The sequence below is a fragment of the Procambarus clarkii genome, chromosome 24 (genome assembly GCF_040958095.1).
Source record: "Procambarus clarkii isolate CNS0578487 chromosome 24, FALCON_Pclarkii_2.0, whole genome shotgun sequence".
NCBI lineage: Eukaryota > Metazoa > Arthropoda > Malacostraca > Decapoda > Cambaridae > Procambarus > Procambarus clarkii.
Genome location: NC_091173.1, coordinates 26,059,671 through 26,083,016, shown reverse-complemented (window position 1 = coordinate 26,083,016; position 23,346 = coordinate 26,059,671).

Here is a 23,346-nt window from a genome sequence, read left to right as displayed (position 1 = left end):
GAGCCTCTGAATCCCTCTTTTGAGCCTCTTCACCCCTCTCGCGAGCTTCTGCATCACTCTTTTCATCCTCTGCATCCTTCTCTTCAGCATCTGTATCACTCTCTTGGGCCCCTGCATCCCTCTCTTGAGCCTCTGCATCACTTTCTTGAGGCTCTGCATCACCCTCTTAAGCCTCTGCATCCCTCTCTTGAGCCTCTGCAACATTCTCTTCAGCCTCTGCATCACTCTCTTAAGCCTCTGCATCACTCTCTTGAGCCTCTGCATCACTCTCTTGAGCATCTGCATCACTCTCTTGAGCCTCTGCATCCCTCTCTTGAGTCTCTGCATCACTCTCTTATGCCTCTGCATCCCTCTCTTCATCCTCTGCATCACTCTCTTGAGCCTCTGCATCATTCTCTTGAGCCTCTGCATCCTTCTCTTAAACAGCTACATCATTCTCTTGAGCCTCTTCATCACTCTCTTGAGCCTCTGCATCCCTCTCTTGAGTCTCTGCATCACTCACTTAAGCCTCTGCATCCCTCTCTTCATCCTCTGCATTGGAAACAACATTGTCATATGTCTTTTCTTGGATCTAAATAATACGACACCTCGCTTTATGATTCGAAGTTAAAATCCTTAAATTTGGTTTAATAGTGACTTTTTTCACGTTTTTCATGTAGTTTGATATTACGTAAATATATTCATTTTTTACCAATATTTCAATACTTTTTCTTGTAGTATCACGATATGTGATTTCGCCTTCAAATCTCAGAATTTCGCATAATATTGCATTTTAAGCAAGTTTTCTTGCATTTTGTTTCGTACTATAAATCATCGAATTTAGTAATATTTTGACGTTTATCATCCCCCTTTTCCTTTATGTGATATAAACAAAATATCATCGAATTAGGCAATATTTTGCTGTTTTTCCACGTTTTTGTGAATTTTCAGTTTATTGGTATTAATTCATTCAATATACGATAAAAATGATACAAACACATAATTGATTAGATAATAACCTTAAATACTTCATTTTCAATCATCTATTTGTTTCTCGTTGAAATACTGAGTAAGATATTGAAAAGGGGAGAAGTTCGGTTTTTATTGCCTATATCGACGTTTCAGCCGGAATAGAGCGGTTTTACGTGTACATCTTCCATCGGTAATATAAACGGAAAATCAGGAACATTTTAGTTCATTCTAATGAAAACACATTGATTTTTATCATTTGTATTGGAAACAACATTTTCATATGTCTTTTCTTGGATCTAAATAATACGAAACCTCGCTTTATGATTCGAAGTTAAAATCCACAAATTTGGAATAATAGTGACTTTTTTCACGTTTTTCATCTAGTTTGATTTTACGTAAATATACTCATTTATACCAGTATTTTGATACTATTTCATGTAGTATCACGATATGAGATTTGGCCTTCATATCTCAGATTTTCGCATAATTTTGCATTTTAATCTAGTTCTCTTGCATTTTGTTTCGTACATCATCAAATTTAGCAATATTTTGACGTTTATCATACCCTTTTTCCTTTATGTGATTTAAACAAAATATCATCGAATTAAGCAATATTTTGCCGTTTTTCCACGTTTTAGTGAATTTTCAGTTTATTGGTATTAATTCATTAAATATACGATAAAAATGATGCAAACACGTAATTGATTAGACAATAAACTTAAATACTTCATTTTCAATCATCTATTTGTTTCTCGTTGAAATACTGAGTATGATATTGAAAAGGGGAGAAGTTCGGTTTTTATTTCATATATCGACGTTTCAGCCGGAATTGTGCGGTTTTACGTGTACATCTTCCATCGGTAATATAAACGGAAAATCAAGAACATTTTAGTTCATTCTAATGAAAACACATTGATTTTTATTATTTGTATTGGTAACAACATTGTCATATGTCTTTTCTTGGATCTAAATAATACGACACCCCGCTTTATGATTCGAAGTTAAAATCCTTAAATTTGGTTTAATAGTGACTTTTTCACATTTTCATGTTGTTTGATGTTACGTAAATATATTCATTTTTGCCAATATTTCGATACTTTTTCATGTAGTATCACGATATGTGATTTCGCCTTCAAATTTCAAAATTTCGCTCAATATTGCATTTTAAGCAAGTTTTCTTGCATTTTGTTTCGTACTATAAATCATCGAATTTAGTAATATTTTGACGTTTATCATCCCCCTTTTCCTTTATGTGATATAAACAAAATATCATCGAATTAGGCAATATTTTGCTGTTTTTCAACGTTTTTGTGAATTTCCAGTTTATTGGTATTAGTTCATTATATATACGATAAAAAGGATACAAACCCATAATTGATTAGATAATAACCTTAAATACTTCATTTTCAATCATCTATTTGTTTCTCGTTGAAATAATTAGTAAGATATTGAAAAGGGGAGAAGTTCGGTTTTTATTGCATATATCGATGTTTCAGCCGAAATAGAGCGGTTTTACGTGTACATCTTCCATCGGTAATATAAACGAAAAATCAGGAACATTTTAGTTCATTCTAATGAAAACACATTGATTTTTATCATTTGTTTTTGAAAAAACATTGTCATATGTCTTTTCTTCGATCTAAATAATACGAAACCTCGCTTTATGATTCGAAGTTAAAATCCACAAATTTGGAATAATAGTGACTTTTTTCACGTTTTTTATGTAGTTTGATATTACGTAAATATATTCATTTTTACCAATATTTCGATACTATTTCATGTAATATCACGATATGTGATTTGGCCTTCATATCTCAGATTTTCGCATAATATTGCATTTTAAGCAAGTTTTCTTGCATTTTGTTTCGTACTAAACATCATCGAATTTAGCAATATTTTGACGTTTATCATCCCCTTTTCCTTTATGTGATTTAAACAAAATACCATCGAATTAGGCAATATTTTGCCGTTTTTCAACGTTTTTGTGAATTTTCAGTTTATTGTTATTAATACATTAAATATACGATAAAAATGATGCAAACACGTAATTGATTAGAAATTAATCTTATATACGTCATTTTCAATCATCTATTTGTTTCTCGTTGAAATACTGAGTAAGATATTGATAAGGGGAGAAGTTCGGTTTTTATTGCCTATATCGACGTTTCAGCCGGAATAGAGCGGTTTTACGTGTACATCTTCCATCGGTAATATAAACGGAAAATCAGGAACATTTTAGTTCATTCTAATGAAAACACATTGATTTTTATCATTTGTATTGGAAACAACATTGTCATATGTCTTTTCTTGGATCTAAATAATACGAAACCTCGCTTTATGATTCGTAGTTAAAATCCTTAAATTTGGTTTAATAGTGACTTTTTTCACGTTTTTCATGTAGTTTGATATTACGTAAATATATTCATTTTTTACCAATATTTCAATACTTTTTCATGTAGTATAACGATATGTGATTTCGCCTTCAAATCTTAGAATTTCGCATAATATTGCATTTTAAGCAAGTTTTCTTGCATTTTGTTTCGTACTATAAATCATCGAATTTAGTAATATTTTGACGTTTATCATCCCCCTTTTCCTTTATGTGATATAAACAAAATATCATCGAATTAGGCAATATTTTGCTGTTTTTCCACGTTTTTGTGAATTTTCAGTTTATTGGTATTAATTCATTAAATATACGATAAAAAAGATACAAACACATAATTGATTAGATAATAACCTTAAATACTTCATTTTCAATCATCTATTTGTTTCTCGTTGAAATACTGAGTAAGATATTGAAAAGGGGAGAAGTTCGGTTTTTATTGCATATATCGACGTTTCAGCCGGAATAGAGCGGTTTTACGTGTACATCTTCCATCGGTAATATAAACGGAAAATCAGGAATATTTTAGTTAATTCTAATGAAAACACATTGATTTTTATCATTTGTATTGGAAACAACATTGTCATATGTCTTTTCTTGCATCTAAATAATACGAAACCTCGCTTTATGATTCGAAGTTAAAATCCACAAATTTGGAATAATAGTGACTTTTTTCACGTTTTTCATCTAGTTTGATTTTACGTAAATATACTCATTTATACCAGTATTTTGATACTTTTTCATGTAGTATCACGATATGAGATTTGGCCTTCATATCTCAGATTTTCGCATAATATTGCATTTTAATCTAGTTCTCTTGCATTTTGTTTCGTACATCATCAAATTTAGCAATATTTTGACGTTTATCATACCCTTTTTCCTTTATGTGATTTAAACAAAATATCATCGAATTAAGCAATATTTTGCCGTTTTTCAACGTTTTTGTGAATTTTCAGTTTATTGGTATTAATTCATTAAATATACGATAAAAATGATGCAAACACGTAATTGATTAGACAATAAACTTAAATACTTCATCTTCAATCATCTATTTGTTTCTCGTTGAAATACTGAGTATGATATTGAAAAGGGGAGAAGTTCGGTTTTTATTGCATATATCGACGTTTCAGCCGGAATTGTGCGGTTTTACGTGTACATCTTCCATCGGTAATATAAACGGAAAATCAAGAACATTTTAGTTCATTCTAATGAAAACACGTTGATTTTTATTATTTGTATTGGAAACAACATTGTCATATGTCTTTTCTAGGGTCTAAATAATACGAAACCTCGCTTTATGATTCGAAGTTAAAATCCTTAAATTTGGTTTAATAGTTACTTTTTTCACGTTCATATATGCAATAAAAACCGAACTTCTCCCCTTTTCAATATCTTACTAATTATTTTAACGAGAAACAAATAGATGATTGAAAATGAAGTATTTAAGTTTATTGTCTAATCAATTACGTGTTTGCATCATTTTTATCGTATATTTAATGAATTAATACCAATAAACTGAAAATTCACAAAAACGTGGAAAAACAGCAAAATATTGCCGATGATATTTTGTTTATATCACATAAAGGAAAAGGGGGATGATAAACGTCAAAATATTACTAAATTCGATGATTTATAGTACGAAACAAAATGCAAGAAAACTTGCTTAAAATGCAATATTATGCGAAATTCTAAGATTTGAAGGCGAAATCACATATCGTTATGTGATCAAGAGAGGGATGGAGAGGCTCAAGAGAGTGATTCAGAGGCTTAAGAGTGTGATGCAGAGGATTAAGAGAGGGATGCAGAGGCTCAAGAGAGGGATGCAGAGGCTAAAGTGAGTGATGCAGAGGCACAAGAGAAAGATGCAAGGCACTTGAGAGTGATGCAGAGGCTCAAGAGAGGGATGCAGAGGCTCAAGAGAATGATGTAGAGGGATAGGAGAGGCATGCAGAGGCTCAAGAGAATGATGCAGAGGATCAAGAGAGTGATGCAGAGGATCAAGAGAATGATGTAGAAGCTTAAGAGAGGGATGCAGAGTCTCAAGAGAATGATGCAGAAGCTCAATAGAGTGATGTAGAGGCTTAAGAGAGAGATGCAGAGGCTTAATAGAGGGGATGCAGAGGCTGAAGAGAGAGATGCAGAGGCTTTAGACAGTGATGCAGAGGTTCAAGAGAGTAATGCAGAGGCTCAAGAGAATGATGTAGAGGCTTAAGAGAGGGATGCAGAGGCTCAAGAGATCCAAGAAAAGACATATGACAATGTTGTTTCCAATACAAACGATAAAAATCAATGTGTTTTCATTAGAATTAACTAAAGTGTTCCTGATTTTCCGATAATATTACCGATGGAAGATGTACACGTAAAACCGCTCTATTCCGGCTGAAACGTCGATATATGCAATAAAAACAGAACTTCTCCCCTTTTCAATATCATAGCCAGTATTTTAACGAGAAACAAATAATTGATTGAAAATGAAGTATTCAAGGTTATTATCTAATCAATTATGTGTTTGCATCATTTTTATCGTATATATAATGAAATAATACCAATAAACTGAAAATTCACAAAAACGTGGAAAAACGGCAAAATATTGCCTAATTCGATGATATTTTGTTTAAATCACATAAAGGAAAAGCAGATGATGAACGTCAAAATATTGCTAAATTCGATGATTTTTCGTACGAAACAAAATGCAAAAAAACTTGCTTAAAATGCAATATTATGCGAAATTCTGAGATTTGAAGGCCAAATCACATATCGAGATACTACATGAAATAGTGTCGAAATATTGGTAAAAATGAATATATTTACGTAATATCAAAATACATGAAAAACGTGAAAAAAGTTACTATTTTACCATATTTGAGGATTTTAACTTCAAATCATAGAGCGAGGTTTCATATTATTTAGATCCAAGAAAAGATCCAAGACGTATGACAATGTTGTTTCCAATACAAATGATAAAAACCAATGTGTTTAAATTAGAATTAATTAAAATATTCCTGATTTTCCGTTTATATTACCGATGGAAGATGTACACGTAAAACCGCTCTAATCCGGCTGAAACGTCGATATATGCAATAAAAACCGAACTTCTCCCCTTTTCAATATCCTACTCAGTATTTTAACGAGAAACAAATGGTTGATAGAAAATGAAGTATTTAAGGTTATTATCTAATCAATTATGTGTTTGCATCATTTTTATCCAATACAAATTGGATAAAGGCTCAAGAGCGGGATGTAAAGGCTCATGAGAGGGATGCAGGAGTTCAGGAGAGAGATGCAGAGGTTCAGGAAAGGGATGCAGAGGCTTAAGAAAGTGATGCAGAGGCTCAAAAGAGATTTGCAGAGGCTCAATAGAGGGATGCAGGGGCTCAAGAGAGTGATAGAGATGCTCAGGAGAGTGATTCAGAGGTTTACGAGAGTGATGCAGAGGCTTAAGAGAATGATGCAGAGGCTTACGAGAGTGATGAAGAGGCTTAAGAGAGTGATGCAGAGGCTCAAGAGAGGGATGGAGAGGCTCAAGAGAGTGATTCAGAGGCTTAAGAGAGTGATGCAAAGGCTCAAGAGAGTGATGAAGAAGCTCAAGAGAATGATGTAGCTGTTTAAGAGAAGGATGCAGAGGCTCAAGAGAATGATGCAGAGGCTTAAGAGAGTGATGCAGAGGCTGAAGAGAATGTTGCAGAGGCTCAAGAGAGGGATGCAGAGGCTTAAGAGGGTGATGCAGAGCCTCAAGAAAGTGATGCAGAGGCTCAAGAGAGGGATGCAGGGGCCCAAGAGAGTGATACAGATGCTGAAGAGAAGGATGCAGAGGATGAAAAGAGTGATGCAGAAGCTCGCGAGAGTGGTGCAGAGGCTCAAAAGAGGGATTCAGAGGCTCAAGAGAGGGATGCAGAGGCTTAAGAGAGTGATGCAGAGGATTAAGAGAGAGATGCAGAGGCTCAAGAGAGTGATGCAGAGGCTCAATAGACTGATGCAGAGGCTTAGGAGAATGATGCAGAGGTTCAAGAGAGGGATGCAGAGGCTGAAGAGAGTGATGAAGAGGCTTAAGTGAGTGATGCAGAGGCTTAAGAGAGGGATGCGGAGGCTCAAGAGAGTGATGCAGTGGGTCAAGAGAGTGATGCAGAGGCTTAAGAGAGTGATGCAGAGGCTCAAGAGAGTCATGCAGAGGCTCAAGAGAATGATGTAGAGGCTTAAGAGAGGGATGCAGAGGCTCAAGAGAATGATGCAGAGGCTCAAGAAAGTGATACGAAGGATGAAGAGAGGGATGCAGAGGCTTAAGAGAGTGATGCAGAGGCTAAAGAGAGTGATGCAGAGGCTCAAGAGAGTGATGCAGAGGCTCAAGACAGGGGATGCAGAGGCTTAAGAGAGGGATGCAGAGACTCCAAAGAGTGATGCAAAGGCTCAAGAAAGGGATGCAGAGGCTTGAGCCTCTGCATCAGTCTGTTGAGCCTCTCCATCACTCTTTTAAGCCTCTGCATCACTCTCCTGAGCCCCTGCATCACTCACATGAGCCTATGCATCACTCTCCTGAGCCTCTGCATCCCTTTCTTGAGCCTCTGCATCATTCTCCTAAGCCTCTCCATCTCTCACTTGAGCCTCTGCACCCCTCTCATGAGCCTCTGCATCACATAAAGGAAAAGGGGGATGATAAACGTCAAAATATTACTAAATTCGATGGTTTATAGTACGAAACAAAATGCAAGAAAACTCTTAAAATGCAATATTATGCGAAATTTTGTGATTTGAAGGCGAAATCACATATCGTGATACTACATGAAAAAGTATCGAAATATTGGTAAAATTGAATATATTTACGTAATATCAAACTACATGAAAAACGTGAAAAAAGTCAATATTATTCCAAATTTGACGATTTTAACTTCGAATCATAGAGCGAGGTTTCGTATTATTTAGATCCAAGAAAAGACAAGAAAAGAAAATGACAATGTTGTTTCCAATGCAAATGATAAAATTCAATGTGTTTTCATTAGAATTAACTAAAATGTTCCTGATTTTCCGTTTATATAACCGACAGAAGATGTACACGTAAAACCGCACAATTCCAGCTGAAACGTCGATATATATGCAATAAAAACCGAATTTCTCCCCTTTTCGATATCTTACTCAGTATTTCAACGAGAAACAAATAGATGATTGAAGATGAAGTATTTAAGTTTATTATTCAATCAATTACGTGTTTGCATCATTTTTGAGCCTCTGCAACACTCTCTTGAGATTCTGCATCACTCTCTTGAGCCTCTTCATCCCTCTCTTAAGCCTCTGCATCCCTCTCTTAAGCCTCTGCATCACTCTCTTCAGCCTCTGCATAACTCTCTTGAGCCTCTGCATCCCTCTCTTGAGCCTCTGCATCACTCTCTTAAGCCTCTGCAACACTCTCTTCAGCCTCTGCATCACTCCCTTAAGCCTCTGCATCCCTTTCTTGATCATCTGCATCACTCTCGTAAGCCTCCGCATCACTCTCTTGAGCCTCTGCATAACTCTCTTGACCCTCTGCATCACTCTCTAGAGCCTCTGCATCCCTCTCTTGAGCCTCTGCAACACTCTCTTCCGCCTCTGCACCACTCTCTTAAGCCTTTTAATCCCTCTCTTGAGGCCTCTGCATCACTCTTTCGAGCCTCTGCATCACTCTCATGATCCTCTGCATCACTCCTTTGAGCCTCTGCATCACTCTCTTGAGCCTCTGCATCACTCGCTTGATCCTCTGCATCACTCTCTTGATCCTCTGCATCATTCTCTTGAGCCTCTGCATCCCTCTTTTAAGCCTCTACATCATTCTCTTGAGCCTCTGCATTACTCTCTTGAGCCTCTGCATCACTGTCTAAAGCCTCTGCATCACTCTCTATTAAGCCTTTGCATCACTCTCTTAAGCCTCTGCATCACTCTATTGAGCTTCTGCATCATTCTCTTGAGCCTCTGCATCACTCTCTTGAGCCTCTGCATCATTCTCTTGAGCCTCTGCTTCCCTCTCCTAAACCTCTACATCATTCTCTTGAGCCTCTGCATCCCTCTCTTGAGCCTCTGCATCACTCTCAAGTGCCTCTGCATCTTTCTCTTATGCCTCTGCATCACTCACTTTAGCCTCTGCATCCCTCTCTTGAGCCTCTGCATTATTCTCGTGATCCACTGCATCACTCTTTTGAGCCTCTGCATCATTCTCTTGAGCCTCTGCATCCCTCTCTTAAGCCTCTACATCATTCTCTTGAGCCTCTGCATTACTCTCTTGAGCCTCTGCATCACTGTCTAAAGCCTCTGCATCTCTCTCTTCAGCCTCTGCATCCCCTCTATTAAGCCTCTGCATCACTCTCTTAAGCCTCTACATCACTCTTTTGAGATTCTGCATCATTCTCTTGAGCCTCTGCATCCCTCTCTTAAGCTTCTACATCATTCTCATGATCATGTGAATCACTCTCTTGAGCCTCTGCATCATTCTCTTGAGCCTCTGCATCCCTCTCCTAACCCTCTACATCATTCTCTTGAGCCTCTGCATCCCTCTCTTGAGCCTCTGTATCACTCTCAAGTGCCTCTGCATCTTTCTCCTGTGCCTCTACATCACTCACTTTAGCTTCTGCATCCCTCTCTTGAGCCTCTGCATCACTCCCGTGATCCTCTGCATCACTCTTTTGAGCCTCTGCATCATTCTCTTGAGACTCTGCATCCCTCTTCTAAGCCTCTGCATCACACTCTTAAGCCTCTGAATCACTCTCGTAAGCCTCTGAATCACTCTCTTGTGCCTCTGTATCCCTCTCCTGAGCCTCTCCATCACTCTCCGCATCACTTTCTTTAGTCTCTACATCCCTCTCTTGAGCCTCTGCATCCCTCTCTTAAGCCTCTGCATCACTCTCTTGAGCCTCTGCATAACTCTCTTGAGCCTCTGCATCACTCGCTTCTGCCTCTGCATCCATCTCCTAAACCTCTGCAACACTCTCTTCAGCCTCTGCATCACTCCCTTAAGCCTCTGCATCCCTCTCTTGATCATCTGCATCATTCTCGTAAGCCTCCGCATCACTCTCTTGAGCCTCTGCATAACTCTCTTGAGCCTCTGCATCACTCTCTAGAGCCTCTGCATCCCACTCTTGAGCCTCTGCAACACTCTCTTCCGCCTCTGCATCACTCTCTTAAGCCTCTGAATCCCTCTCTTGAGGCCTCTGCATCACTCTCTCGAGCATCTGCATCACTCTCTTGATCCTCTGCATCACTCTCTTGAACCTCTGCATCACTCTCTTGAGCCACTGCATCACTCTCTTGATCCTCTGCATCACTCTCTTGAGCCTCTGCATCACTCTCTTGATCCTCTGCATCACTCTCTTGAACCTCTGCATCACTCTCTTGAGCCTCTGCATCCCTCTCTTGTGCCTCTGCATACCTCACTTGAGCCTCTGCATCCCTCTCTTGAGCCTCTGCATCCCTCTCTTGGGCCACTGCATCCAACTCTAGAGCCTCCGTATCTCTCTTTTAAGCCTCTGCATCACTCTGTAAAGCCGCTGCATCACTCTCTCAAGCCACTGCATCACTCTCTAGAGCCTCTGCATCCCACTCTTGAGCCTCTGCAACACTCTCTTCCGCCTCTGCATCACTCTCTTAAGCCTCTGAATCCCTCTCTTGAGGCCTCTGCATCACTCTCTCGAGCCTCTGCATCACTCTCTTGATCCTCTGCATCACTCTCTTGAACCTCTGCATCACTCTCTTGAGCCTCTGCATCACTCTCTTGATCCTCTGCATCACTCTCTTGAGCCTCTGTAGACCTCTCTTGAAGTCCTGCATCTCTCTCATGAGCCTCTGCATCCCAATCTTCAGCCTTTGCATCACTCTCTTAAGCCTCTGCATCCCTCTCTTGAGTCTCTACATCACTCTCAAGAGCCTCTGCATCCCTCTCTTGTGCCTCTGCATCCCTCACTTGAGCCTCTGCATCCCTCTCTTGAGCCTCTGCATCCCTCTCTTGGGCCACTGCATCCCTCTCTAGAGCCTCCGTATCTCTCTTTTAAGCCTCTGCATCACTCTGTAAAGCCGCTGCATCACTCTCTCAAGCCTCTGAATCACTCTCTTGAGCCTCTGCATAACTCTCTTCAGCCCCTGCATCCCTCTCTCAACTCTTTGCATCGCTCTCTTGAGCCTCTGCATCACCCTCTTAAGCCTCTGCATTACTCTCTTGAGCCTCTGCATCCCTCTCCTAAGCGTCTGCCTCACTCTCTTAAGCCTCTGCATCACTCTCTTGAGCTTCTGCATTCCTCTCTTGAGCCTCTGCATCAACCTTTTAATTCTCTTCATCCCTCTCTTGAGCCTCCGCAACACTCCCTTCAGCCTCTGCATCACTCTAGTAAGCCTCTGAATCACTCTCTCGAGCCTCTGCATCACTCTCTTGATCCTCTGCATCACTCTCTTGAGCCTCTGCATCACTCTCTTGAGCATGTGCATCACTCTCTAGAGCCTCTGCTTCCCTCTCTTGATCTTCTGCTAAAACGTCGATATATGCAATAAAAACCGAACTTCTCCCCTTTTCAATATCATACTCAGTATTTAAACGAGAAACAAATGGTTGATTGAAAATGAAGTATTTAAGGTTAATTTCTAATTAATTATGTGTTTGCATCATTTTTATCGTATATATAATGAATTAATACCCATTGACTGAAAATTCACAAAAACGTGGAAAAACGGCAAAATATTGCCTAATTCGATGACATTTTGTTTAAATCACATAAAGAAAAGGGGATGATAAACGTCAAAATATTGCTAAATTCGATGATTTTTCGTACGAAACAAATTGCAAGAAAACTTGCTTAAAATGCAATATTATGCGAAATTCTGAGATTTGAAGGCCAAATCACATATCGTGATACTATATGAAATAGTATCGAAATATTGGTAAAAATGAATATATATACGTAATATCAAACTACATGAAAAATGTGAAAAAAGTCACTATTTTACCATATTTGAAGATTTTAACTTCAAATCATAGAGCGAGGTTTCGTATTATTTAGATCCTAGAAAAGACATATGACAATGTTGTTTCCAATACAAATGATAAAAATTAATGTGCTTTCATTAGAATTAACTAAAATGTTCCTGATTTTCCGTTTGTATTACCGATGGAAGATATACACGAAAACCGCTCTATTCCGGCTGAAACTTCGATATAAGCAATAAAAACAAAACTTCTCCCCTTTCAATATCTTACTCAGTATTTTAACGAGAAACAAATAATTGATTGAAAATGAAGTATTTAAGGTTATTATCTAATCAATTATGTGTTCACTCTCTTAAGCCTCTACATCACTCTCGTAAGCCTCTGAATCACTCTCTTCAGCCTCTGCATCCCTCTCTTCAGCCTCTGCATCACTCATTTTAACCTCTGCATCCCTCTCTTGAACCTCTGCATCACTCTCTTGAGATTCTGCATCACTCTCTTGAGCTTCTACATCCCTCTCCTGAGCCTCTGCATCCCTCTCTTGAGCCTCTGCATCACTCTCTTGATCCTCTGCATCACTCTCTTGAGCTTTTACATCACTTTCTTGAGCCTCTGCATCACTCTCTAGAGCCTCTGCATCACTCTCTTAAGCCTCTGCTTCCCTCTCTTGATCCTCTGCATCACTCACCTGAGCCTCTGCATCACTCTTTTAAGCCTCTGCATCACTCTCGTAAGCCTCTAAATCACTCTCTTGATCCTCTGCATTACTCTCTTGAGCCCCTGCATCCCTCTCTTGAGCCTCTGCATCACTCTCTTGAGCTTCTGCATCACCCTTTTAAGCCTCTGCATCCCTCTTTTGAGCCTCTGCATCACTTTCTTAAGCCTCTCTCCTGAGCCTCTGCATCACTCTCTTCAGCCTCTGCATCACTCTCTTAAGCCTCTGCATCCCTCTCTTGATCCTCTGCATCACTCTTTTGAGCATCTGCATCATTTTCCTGAGCCTCTGCATCCCTCTCTTAAGCTTCTACATCATTCTCTTGATCCTCTGCATCACTCTCTTGAGCCTCTGCATCATTCTCTTGAGCCTCTGCATCCCTCTCCTAAACCTCTACATCATTCTCTTGAGACTCTGCATCCGTCTCTTGAGCCTCTGCATCACTCTCAAGTGCCTCTGCATCTTTCTCTTGTGCCTCTGCATCATTCACTTTAGCCTCTGCATCCCTCTCTTGAGCCTCTGCATCACTCTCGTGATCCTCTGCATCACTCTTTTGAGCCTCTGCATCATTCTCTTGAGCCTCTGCATCCCTCTCTTAAGCCTCTGCATCACACACTTAAGCCTCTGAATCACTCACTTGAGCCTCTCCATCCCTCTCTTGAGCCTCTGCATCACTCTCTTAAGCCACTGCATCACTCTCGTAAGCCTCTGAATCACTCTCTTGAGCCTCTGTATCCCTCTCTTGAGCCTCTGCATCACTCTCTTCAGCCTCTGCATCCCTCTCTTGAGCCTCTGGATCACTCTCTTGAGATTCTGCATCTTTTTCTTGAACCTCTACATCCCTTTCGTGAGCCTCTGCATCCCTCTCTTAAGCCTCTGCATCACTCTCTTGAGCCTCTGCATAATTCTCTTGAGCCTCTACATCACTCTCTTGAGACTCTGCATCCCTCTCGTAAGCCTCTGCAACACTCTCTTCAGCTTCTGCATCACTCCCTTAAGCCTCTGCATCCCTCTCTTTATCATCTGCATCTCTCTCGTAAGCCTCCGCATCACTCTCTTGAGCCTCTGCATCACTCTCTTGAGCCTTTGCATCACTCTCTTGATCCTCTGCATCACTCTCGTGACCCTCTGCATCACTTTCTTGAGCCTCTGCATTACTCTCTAGAGCCTCTGCATCACTCTCTTCAGCCTCTGAATCCCTCTCTTGAGGCCTTTCCATCACTCTCTCGAGCCTCTGCATCACTCTCTTGATCCTCTGCATCACTCTCTTGAGCCTCTGCATCACTCTCTTGACCCTCTGCATCACTCTCTTGATCCTCTGCTTCACTCTCTTGAGCCTCTGCATCACTCTCTTGACCCTCTGCATCACTCTCTTGATCCTCTGCTTCACTCTCTTGAGCCTCTGCATCCCTCTCTTGAAGTTCTGCATCTCTTTTATGAGCCTCTGCATCCCTCTCTTCTGCCTTTGCATCACTCTCTTAAGCCTCTGCATCCCTCTCTTGAGCCTCTGCATCACTCTCAAGAGTCTCTGCATCCCTCTCTTGTGCCTCTGCATCCCTCACTTGAGCCTCTGCATCCTCTCTTGAGCCTCTGCATCTCTCTCTTGTGCCTCTGCATCCCTCTCTTGAACCTCCGCATCTCACTTTTAAGCCTCTGCATCACTCTGTTAGGCCTCTGCATCACTCTCTCAAGACTCTAAACCACTCTCTTGAGCCTCTGCATAACTCTCTTGAGCCCCCTGCATCCCTCTTTCAACTCTCTGCATCACTCTCTTGAGCCTCTGCATTACTCTCTTGAGCCCCTGCATCCCTCTCTTGAGCCTCTGCATCACTCTCTTGAGCCTCTGCATCACCCTTTTAAGCCTCTGCATCCCTCTTTTGAGCCTCTGCATCACTTTCTTAAGCCTCTCTCCTGAGCCTCTGCATCACTCTCTTGAGCCTCTGCATCACTCTCTTAATCCTCTGCATCCCTCTCTTGATCCTCTGCATCACTCTCTTGAGCCTCTGCATCACTCTCAAGTGCCTCTGCATCTTTCTCTTTTGCCTCTGCATCACTCACTTTAGCCTCTGCATCCCTCTCTTTAGCCTCTGCATCACTCTCGTGAACCTCTGCATCACTCTTTTTAGCCTCGGCATCATTCTCTTGAGCCTCTGCATCCCTCTCTTAAGCCTCTGCATCACTCTCTTAAGCCTCTGAATCACTCTCTTGAGCCTCTCCATCCCTCTCTTGAGCCTCTTCATCACTCTCTTAAGCCTCTTCATCACTCTCGTAAGCCTCTGCATCACTCTCTTAAGCCTCTGCATCACTCTCGTAAACCTCTCAATCACTCTCTTGAGCATCTCTATCACTCTCTTGAGCCCCTGCATCCCTCTATTGAGCCTCTGCAAATCTCTTTCGAGCCTCTGCATCACTTTCTTAAGCCTCTGCATCCCTTTCCTGAACCTCTGCATCTCTCTCCTGAACTCCTGCATCCCTCTCATGAGCCTTTACATCCCGCTCTTCAGCCTTTGCATCACTCGCTTATGCCTCTGCATCCCTCTCTTGAGCCTCTGCATCCCTCTCTTGAGCCTCTGCATCACTCTCTTCAGCCTCTGCATCCCTCTCTTGAGCCTCTGGATTATTCTCTTGAGATTCTGCATCACTTTCTTGAACCTCTACATCCCTCTCGTGAGCTTCTGCATCCCTCTCTTAAGCCTCTGCATCACTCTCTTGAGCCTCTGCATAACTCTCTTGAGCCTCTACATCACACTCTTGAGACTCTGCATCCCACTCTTAAGCCTCTGCAACACTCTCTTCAGCCTCTGCATCACTCCCTTAAGCCTCTGAATCCCTCTCTTGATCATCTGCATCTCTCTCGTAAGCCTCCGCATCACTCTCTTGAGCCTCTGCATCACTCTCTTGAGCCTTTGCATCACTCTCTTGATCCTCTGCATCACTCTCGTGAGCCTCTGCATCACTTTCTTGAGCCTCTGCATTACTCTCTAGAGCCTCTGCATCACTCTCTTCAGCCTCTGAATCCTTCTCTTGAGGCCTCTGCATCACTCTCTCGAGCCTCTGCATCACTCTCTTGATCCTCTGCATCACTCTCTTGAGCCTCTGCATCACTCTCTTTACCCTCTGCATCACTCTCTTGATCCTCTGCTTCACTCTCTTGAGCCTCTGTCTCACTCTCTTGACCCTCTGCATCACTCTCTTGATCCTCTGCTTCACTCTCTTGAGCCTCTGCATCCCTCTCTTGAAGTCCTGCATCTCTCTTATGAGCCTCTGCATCCCTCTCTTCAGCCTTTGCGTCACTCTCTTAAGCCTCTGCATCCCTCTCTTCAGCCTCTGAATCCCTCTCTTGAGGCCTCTGCATCACTCTCTCGAGCCTCTGCATCACTCTCTTGATCCTCTGCATCACTCTCTTGAGCCTCTGCATCACTCTTTTGACCCTCTGCATCACTCTCTTGATCCTCTGCTTCACTCTCTTGAGCCTCTGCATCCCTCTCTTGAAGTCCTGCATCTCTCTTATGAGCCTCTGCATCCCTCTCTTCAGCCTTTGCATCACTCTCTTAAGCCTCTGCATCCCTCTCTTGAGCTTCTGCATCACTCTCAAGAGCCTCTGCATCCCTCTCTTGTGCCTCTGCATCCCTCACTTGAGCCTCTGCATCCCTCTCTTGAGCCTCTGCATCTCTCTCTTGTGCCTCTGCATCCCTCTCTTGAGCCTCCGCATCTCACTTTTAAGCCTCTGCTTCACTCAGTTAAGCCTCTGCATCACTCTCTCAAGACTCTAAATCACTCTCTTGAGCCTCTGCATAACTCTCTTGAGCCCCTGCATCCCTCTTTCAACTCTCTGCATCACTCTCTTGAGCCTCTGCATTACTCTCTTGAGCCCCTGCATCCCTCTCTTGAGCCTCTGCATAACTCTCTTGAGCCTCTGCATCACCCTTTTAAGCCTCTGCATCCCTCTTTTGAGCCTCTGCATCACTTTCTTAAGCCTCTCTCCTGAGCCTCTGCATCACTCTCTTGACCCTCTGCATCACTCTCTTGATCCTCTGCTTCACTCTCTTGAGCCTCTGCATCCCTCTCTTGAAGTCCTGCATCTCTCTTATGAGCCTCTGCATCCCTCTCTTCAGCCTTTGCGTCACTCTCTTAAGCCTCTGGATCCCTCTCTTCAGCCTCTGAATCCCTCTCTTGAGGCCTCTGCATCACTCTCTCGAGCCTCTGCATCACTCTCTTGATCCTCTGCATCACTCTCTTGAGCCTCTGCATCACTCTTTTGACCCTCTGCATCACTCTCTTGATCCTCTGCTTCACTCTCTTGAGCCTCTGCATCCCTCTCTTGAAGTCCTGCATCTCTCTTATGAGCCTCTGCATCCCTCTCTTCAGCCTTTGCATCACTCTCTTAAGCCTCTGCATCCCTCTCTTGAGCTTCTGCATCACTCTCAAGAGCCTCTGCATCCCTCTCTTGTGCCTCTGCATCCCTCACTTGAGCCTCTGCATCCCTCTCTTGAGCCTCTGCATCTCTCTCTTGTGCCTCTGCATCCCTCTCTTGAGCCTCCGCATCTCACTTTTAAGCCTCTGCTTCACTCTGTTAAGCCTCTGCATCACTCTCTCAAGACTCTAAATCACTCTCTTGAGCCTCTGCATAACTCTCTTGAGCCCCTGCATCCCTCTTTCAACTCTCTGCATCACTCTCTTGAGCCTCTGCATTACTCTCTTGAGCCCCTGCATCCCTCTCTTGAGCCTCTGCATCACTCTCTTGAGCCTCTGCATCACCCTTTTAAGCCTCTGCATCCCTCTTTTGAGCCTCTGCATCACTTTCTTAAGCCTCTCTCCTGAGCCTCTGCATCACTCCTCTTGAGCCTCTGCATCACTCTCTTAAGCCTCTGCATCCCTCTCTTGATCCTCTGCATCACTCTCTTGAGCCTCTGCAACACTCTCAAGTGCCTCTGCATCTTTCTCTTGTGCCTCTGCATCACTCACTTTAGCCTCTGCTTCCCTCTCTTGAGCCTCTGCATCACTCTCGTGAACCACTGCATCACTCTTTTTAGCCTCGGCATCATTCTCTTGAGCCTCTGCATCCCTCTCTTAAGCCTCTGCATCACTCTCTTAAGCCTCTGAATCACTCTCTTGAGCCTCTCCATCCCTCTCTTGAGCCTCTGCATCATTCTCTTAAGCCTCTTCATCACTCTCGTAAGCCTCTGCATCACTCTCTTAAGCCTCTGCATCACTCTCGTAAACCTCTGAATCACTCTCTTGAGCATCTCTATCACTCTCTTGAACCCCTGCATCCCTCTATTGAGCCTCTGCAAATCTCTTTTGAGCCTCTGCATCACTTTCTTAAGCCTCTGCATCCCTTTCCTGAACCTCTGCATCTCTCTCCTGAACTCCTGCATCCTTCTCATTAGCCTTTACATCCCGCTCTTGAGCCTTTGCATCACTCGCTTATGCCTCTGCATCCCTCTCTTGATCCTCTGCATCACTCTCAAGAGCCTATGCATCCCTCTCTTGTGCCTCTGCATCCCTTTCTTGAGCCTCTGCATCCCTTTCTTAAAATGCAATATTATGCGAAATTCTGAGATTTGAAGGCGAAATCACATATCGTTATACTACATGAAAAAGTATCGAAATATTGGTACAAATGAATATATTTACGTAATATCAAACTACATGAAAAACGTGAAAAAAGTAACTATTAAACCAAATTTAAGGATTTTAACTTCGAATCATAAAGCAAGGTTTCGTATTATTTAGACCCTAGAAAAGACATATGACAATGTTGTTTCCAATACAAATGATAAAAATCAATACAAATACAAATGATAATGATATGATAAAACCAATACAAATGATACAAAAAATGTGTTTTCATTAGAATGAACTAAAATGTTCTTGATTTTCCGTTTATATTACCGATGGAAGATGTTCACGTAAAACCGCACAATTCCGGCTGAAACGTCGATATATGTAATAAAAACCGAACTTCTCCCCTTTTCAATATTCTTACTCAGTATTTCAACGAGAAACAGATAGATGATTGAAGATGAAGTATTTAAGTTTATTCTCTAATCAATTACGTGTTTGCATCATTTTTATCGTATATTTAATGTATTATTACCAATAAACTGAAAATTCACAAAAACGTGGAAAAACGGCAAAATATTGCCTAATTCGATGACATTTTGTTTAAATAACATAAAGGAAAAGGGAGATGATAAACGTCAAAATATTACTAAATTCGATGATTTTTAGTACGAAAGAAAATGCAAGAAAACTTGCTTAAAATGTAATATTATGCGAAATTCTGAGATTTTAAGGCCAAATCACATATCGTGATACAACATGAAAAAGTATCGAAATATTGGTAAAAATGAATATATTTACGTAATATCAAACTACATGAAAAACGCGAAAAAAGTCAATATTATTCCAAATTTGAGGATTTTAGCTTCGAATCATAAAGAGAGGTTTCGTATTATTTAGACCCAAGAAAAGACATATGACAATGTTGTTTCCAATACAATGATAAAAATCAATGTGTTTTCATTAGAATGAACTAAAATGTTCCTGATTTTTCGTTCATATTACCGATGGAAGATGTACACGTAAAACCGCTCTATTCCGGCTGAAACGTCGATATATGCAATAAAAACCGAACTTCTCCCCTTTTCAATATCATACTCAGTATTTCAACGAGAAACAAATAGATGATTGAAAATGAAGTATTTAAGGTTATTATCTAATCAATTATGTGTTTGTATCATTTTTATCGTATATTTAATGAATATTAAATATTAATGAATATTTGACCAATAAACTGGAAATTCACAAAAAAGTGGAAAAACAGCAAAATATTGCCTAATTCGATGATATTTTGTTTATATCACATAAAGGAAAAGGGGGATGATAAACGTCAAATATTACTAAATTCGATGATTTATAGTACGAAACAAAATGCAAGAAAACTTGCTTAAAATGCAATATTATGCGAAATTCTGAGATTTGAAGGCCAAATCACATATCGTGATTGTACCGATGGAAGATGTACACGTAAAACCGCACAATTCCAGCTGAAACATCGATATATGCAATAAAAACCGAATTTCTCCCCTTTTCAATATCTTACTCAGTATTTCAACGAGAAACAAATAGATGATTGAAGATAAAGTATTTAAGTTATTATCTAATCAATTACGTGTTTGCATCATTTTTATCTTATATATAATGAATTAATGACCTTGAGGCATATTTTGGAGCCAAATTCTGGCTCTCTGCACGTATTTGCAGTTTAAAATTACGACTTTCTACACCGAAATATGCCAATTACTGAGAGCTGCGATGGGTAACATTTTGCCCGAACCCCCCCTGCAGTTTTCAAAATATCTCAAACATCACAAATTGAAAGCTTGAGGCATATTTTGGAGCCAAATTCTGTCTTTCTGCTCGTATTCGCAGTTTAAGATTACGACCTTTTTTTACCGAAAATATGCCAATTACTGAAAGCGGCGATGGATCACATTTTGACCCAACCCCTCCATGCAATTTTTAAAATATCCAAACATTTCAAATTCGAGGCTGGAGCCATATTTTGGAGCCAAATTCTGGCTCTCTGCACGTATTCGCAGTTTGGAATTACGACTTTGTATACCGAAAATATGGCAATTACTCTAAGCGGCGATGGATTACATTTAGCCCACACTTTCCACGCAGTTTTCAAATATCCTAAAAATCCCAAATTTGACGTTTGGGCCATATTTTAGAGCTAAATTCTGGCTCTCTGCACGTATTCGCAGTTTGAAATTACAAATTTTTATTCCAAAATACGCCAATTTCTTAGAGCGGCAATGGGTCACATTTTGCCCAAACCCCCTGCGGTTTGCAAAATATCCCAAACATCCCAAATTCAACCCTTGAGCCATATTTTGGAGCCAAAATTTTTGCTTTCTGCACGTATTCGCAGTTTCATATTACAACTTTTTATACCGAAAATATGCCAATAACTAATGCGGTGATGGATCACATTTTTCCCAACCCTCCCTGCAGTTTTCAAAATATCCGAAACATCCCAAATTCGACCCTTGAACTATATTTTGGAGCCAAATCTGGCTCTCTGCACATATTCGCAGTTTGAAACTACGAATTTTTATACCAAAAGTATGCCAATTACTGAGAGCGGCGATAGGTCACATTTTGCACAATCCCCGCCTGCTGTTTTCAAAATATCCCAAAATCCCAAATTCGACGCTTGACCCATATTTTTGGAGCCAAATTCTGGCTCTCTGCACGTATTCGCAGTTTAAAATTACGACTTTTTATACCGAAAATATGCCAATTACTGAAAGCGGCGAAGGATCACATTTTGCCAACCCTCCCTGTAGTTTTCAAAATATCCCAAGCATACCAAATTCGACCCTTCAAGCCATATTTTGTAGCCAAATTCTGGCTCTCTGCACATATTACAAGTTTAAAATTACGACATTTTATACCGAAAATATGCCAATTACCTAGAGCGGCGATGGGTCACATTTTGCCCCCCCCCCCCCCCACTGCAGTTTTCAAAATATCCCAAACTTCCCGAAATTCGACGCTTGAGCCATATTTTGGAGCCAAATTCTAGCTCTCTGCACGGATTCGCAGTTTGAAAATACGAATTTTATTACGAAAATAAGCCAATTACTGTGAGAGGCGATGAGTCACATTTTGCCCAAACCCAGCCTGCAGTTTTCAAAACTTTCCAAACTTCCCAAATTCGACGCTTGAGCCATATTTGGGAGCCAAATTTATAGCTCTCTGCACATATTCGCAGTTTAAAAATTACGACTTTTTATACCGAAAATATCCCAATTACTGAGAGCTGCGATGGGTCACATATTGCCCAAACCCCCCTGTAGTTTTCAAAAATATCCCAAACATCCCAAATTCGACCCTTGAGCCATATTTTGGGAGCCAAATTATGGCTCTGTGCATGTATCCCTCCCCCTATTTCCCCCCTAGTGTTACCCCCCCTCTCCATCCCGTCAAACAGAGAAAATGGCGGCGAAAACGCTTTATTTACCCAGCCAAACCGTTCACCTCATTTGGACATACAACAGTAAATATTAATTATTACATCCGTTTAAACATTCACATGTCAGTCAGTTAGCCTAAATTCTCCTATATTCATTCATACATGACACTGCAATCATTGCAATTGTTTATAAATAGACACTAACTAACCCTGCTTGCTCCAAGGTATAAATACAGGTGCCAAATTTTTTTCAGAAGGCAACTCCAGCGTGGCTTAGTCGGATAGAACATGTTCCTAATCCGGATAGACCTGCGTTCGAGCCTGTCGCAACGGATGCAACTACAGGGCACAGATAGATTTCTGTGATGTCCTCTCCTGTAGGAGCATCAGTTCGATAGATTCTCTGGATAGCCGAAGATTGATTGACTGCTCCCTTGGAATGTGGGGAAGGGTTGAAATCCGGGGCCCACGGACGGATACCTGGATGCACTGACCTCGGGCAGGTCTTTCAATTCACCTGGATTTCAGGTGGGGAGAATGGAGGCAATTTGGGTCGACACAAATGGCTTCTGGTCCCAGAACTCCATGGATACATGTCTGTGTATCCTTGGATATTACAGGGTATCACATGTCCGTGTATCACAGACAAGCACAGATAGTCACACGGGTTGATCACACGGATACATTTCCGTGTGATCCGTGTGATACGGATTCGAACCTAGGTAGGTGGGAATAAGGATATGGGAGGCAATTTGAGGGGACACAAATGGCTTCCTGGACCCCAGAACCCCATGGATAACCCAAAACATTACGTTACGAAATCCCATAAGATAAGATACACGGAAATCCCTAAGATACACGGATAGGTTCGTGTCACAGGTAACAGGGAGGGAGGAAGAGAGGGAGGGAGGAAGAGAGGGAGGGAGGGAGGAAGGGAGAGAGGGAGGGTATTTCAATTATCAGTTTTATTAATTACAATTAAATCAATTTAAATTAATTTAACTCAATTTAATTTAAGTTAGAAATCTAGTTAAGATTAGTCTTAATTTAAATGAGTTTAAATCTAGGGAGGGAAGGAGGGAGGTTTATTTTCTGTTGTTAGGTTAGCGTAGGTTTCATTAGTATTGCGTAGTATCATTAGGTTTAACCAACCTAACAACCTAAACTAACCTAACCTTACCTAATATAACCAACCTTTTTTAAAGTTCATAAACCTTTATACGCTATTAATGTAAACTATATTAAAGAAAATTATTAAAAAAATAGACTATATTAAATAAATTTAAAATTGTTCCTTAACTTGTTCCTTGTTCCTCCCTTTATACACCTTTGATAACTATAGGTTAAAAATAATAAAGTCATTAACTCCATTA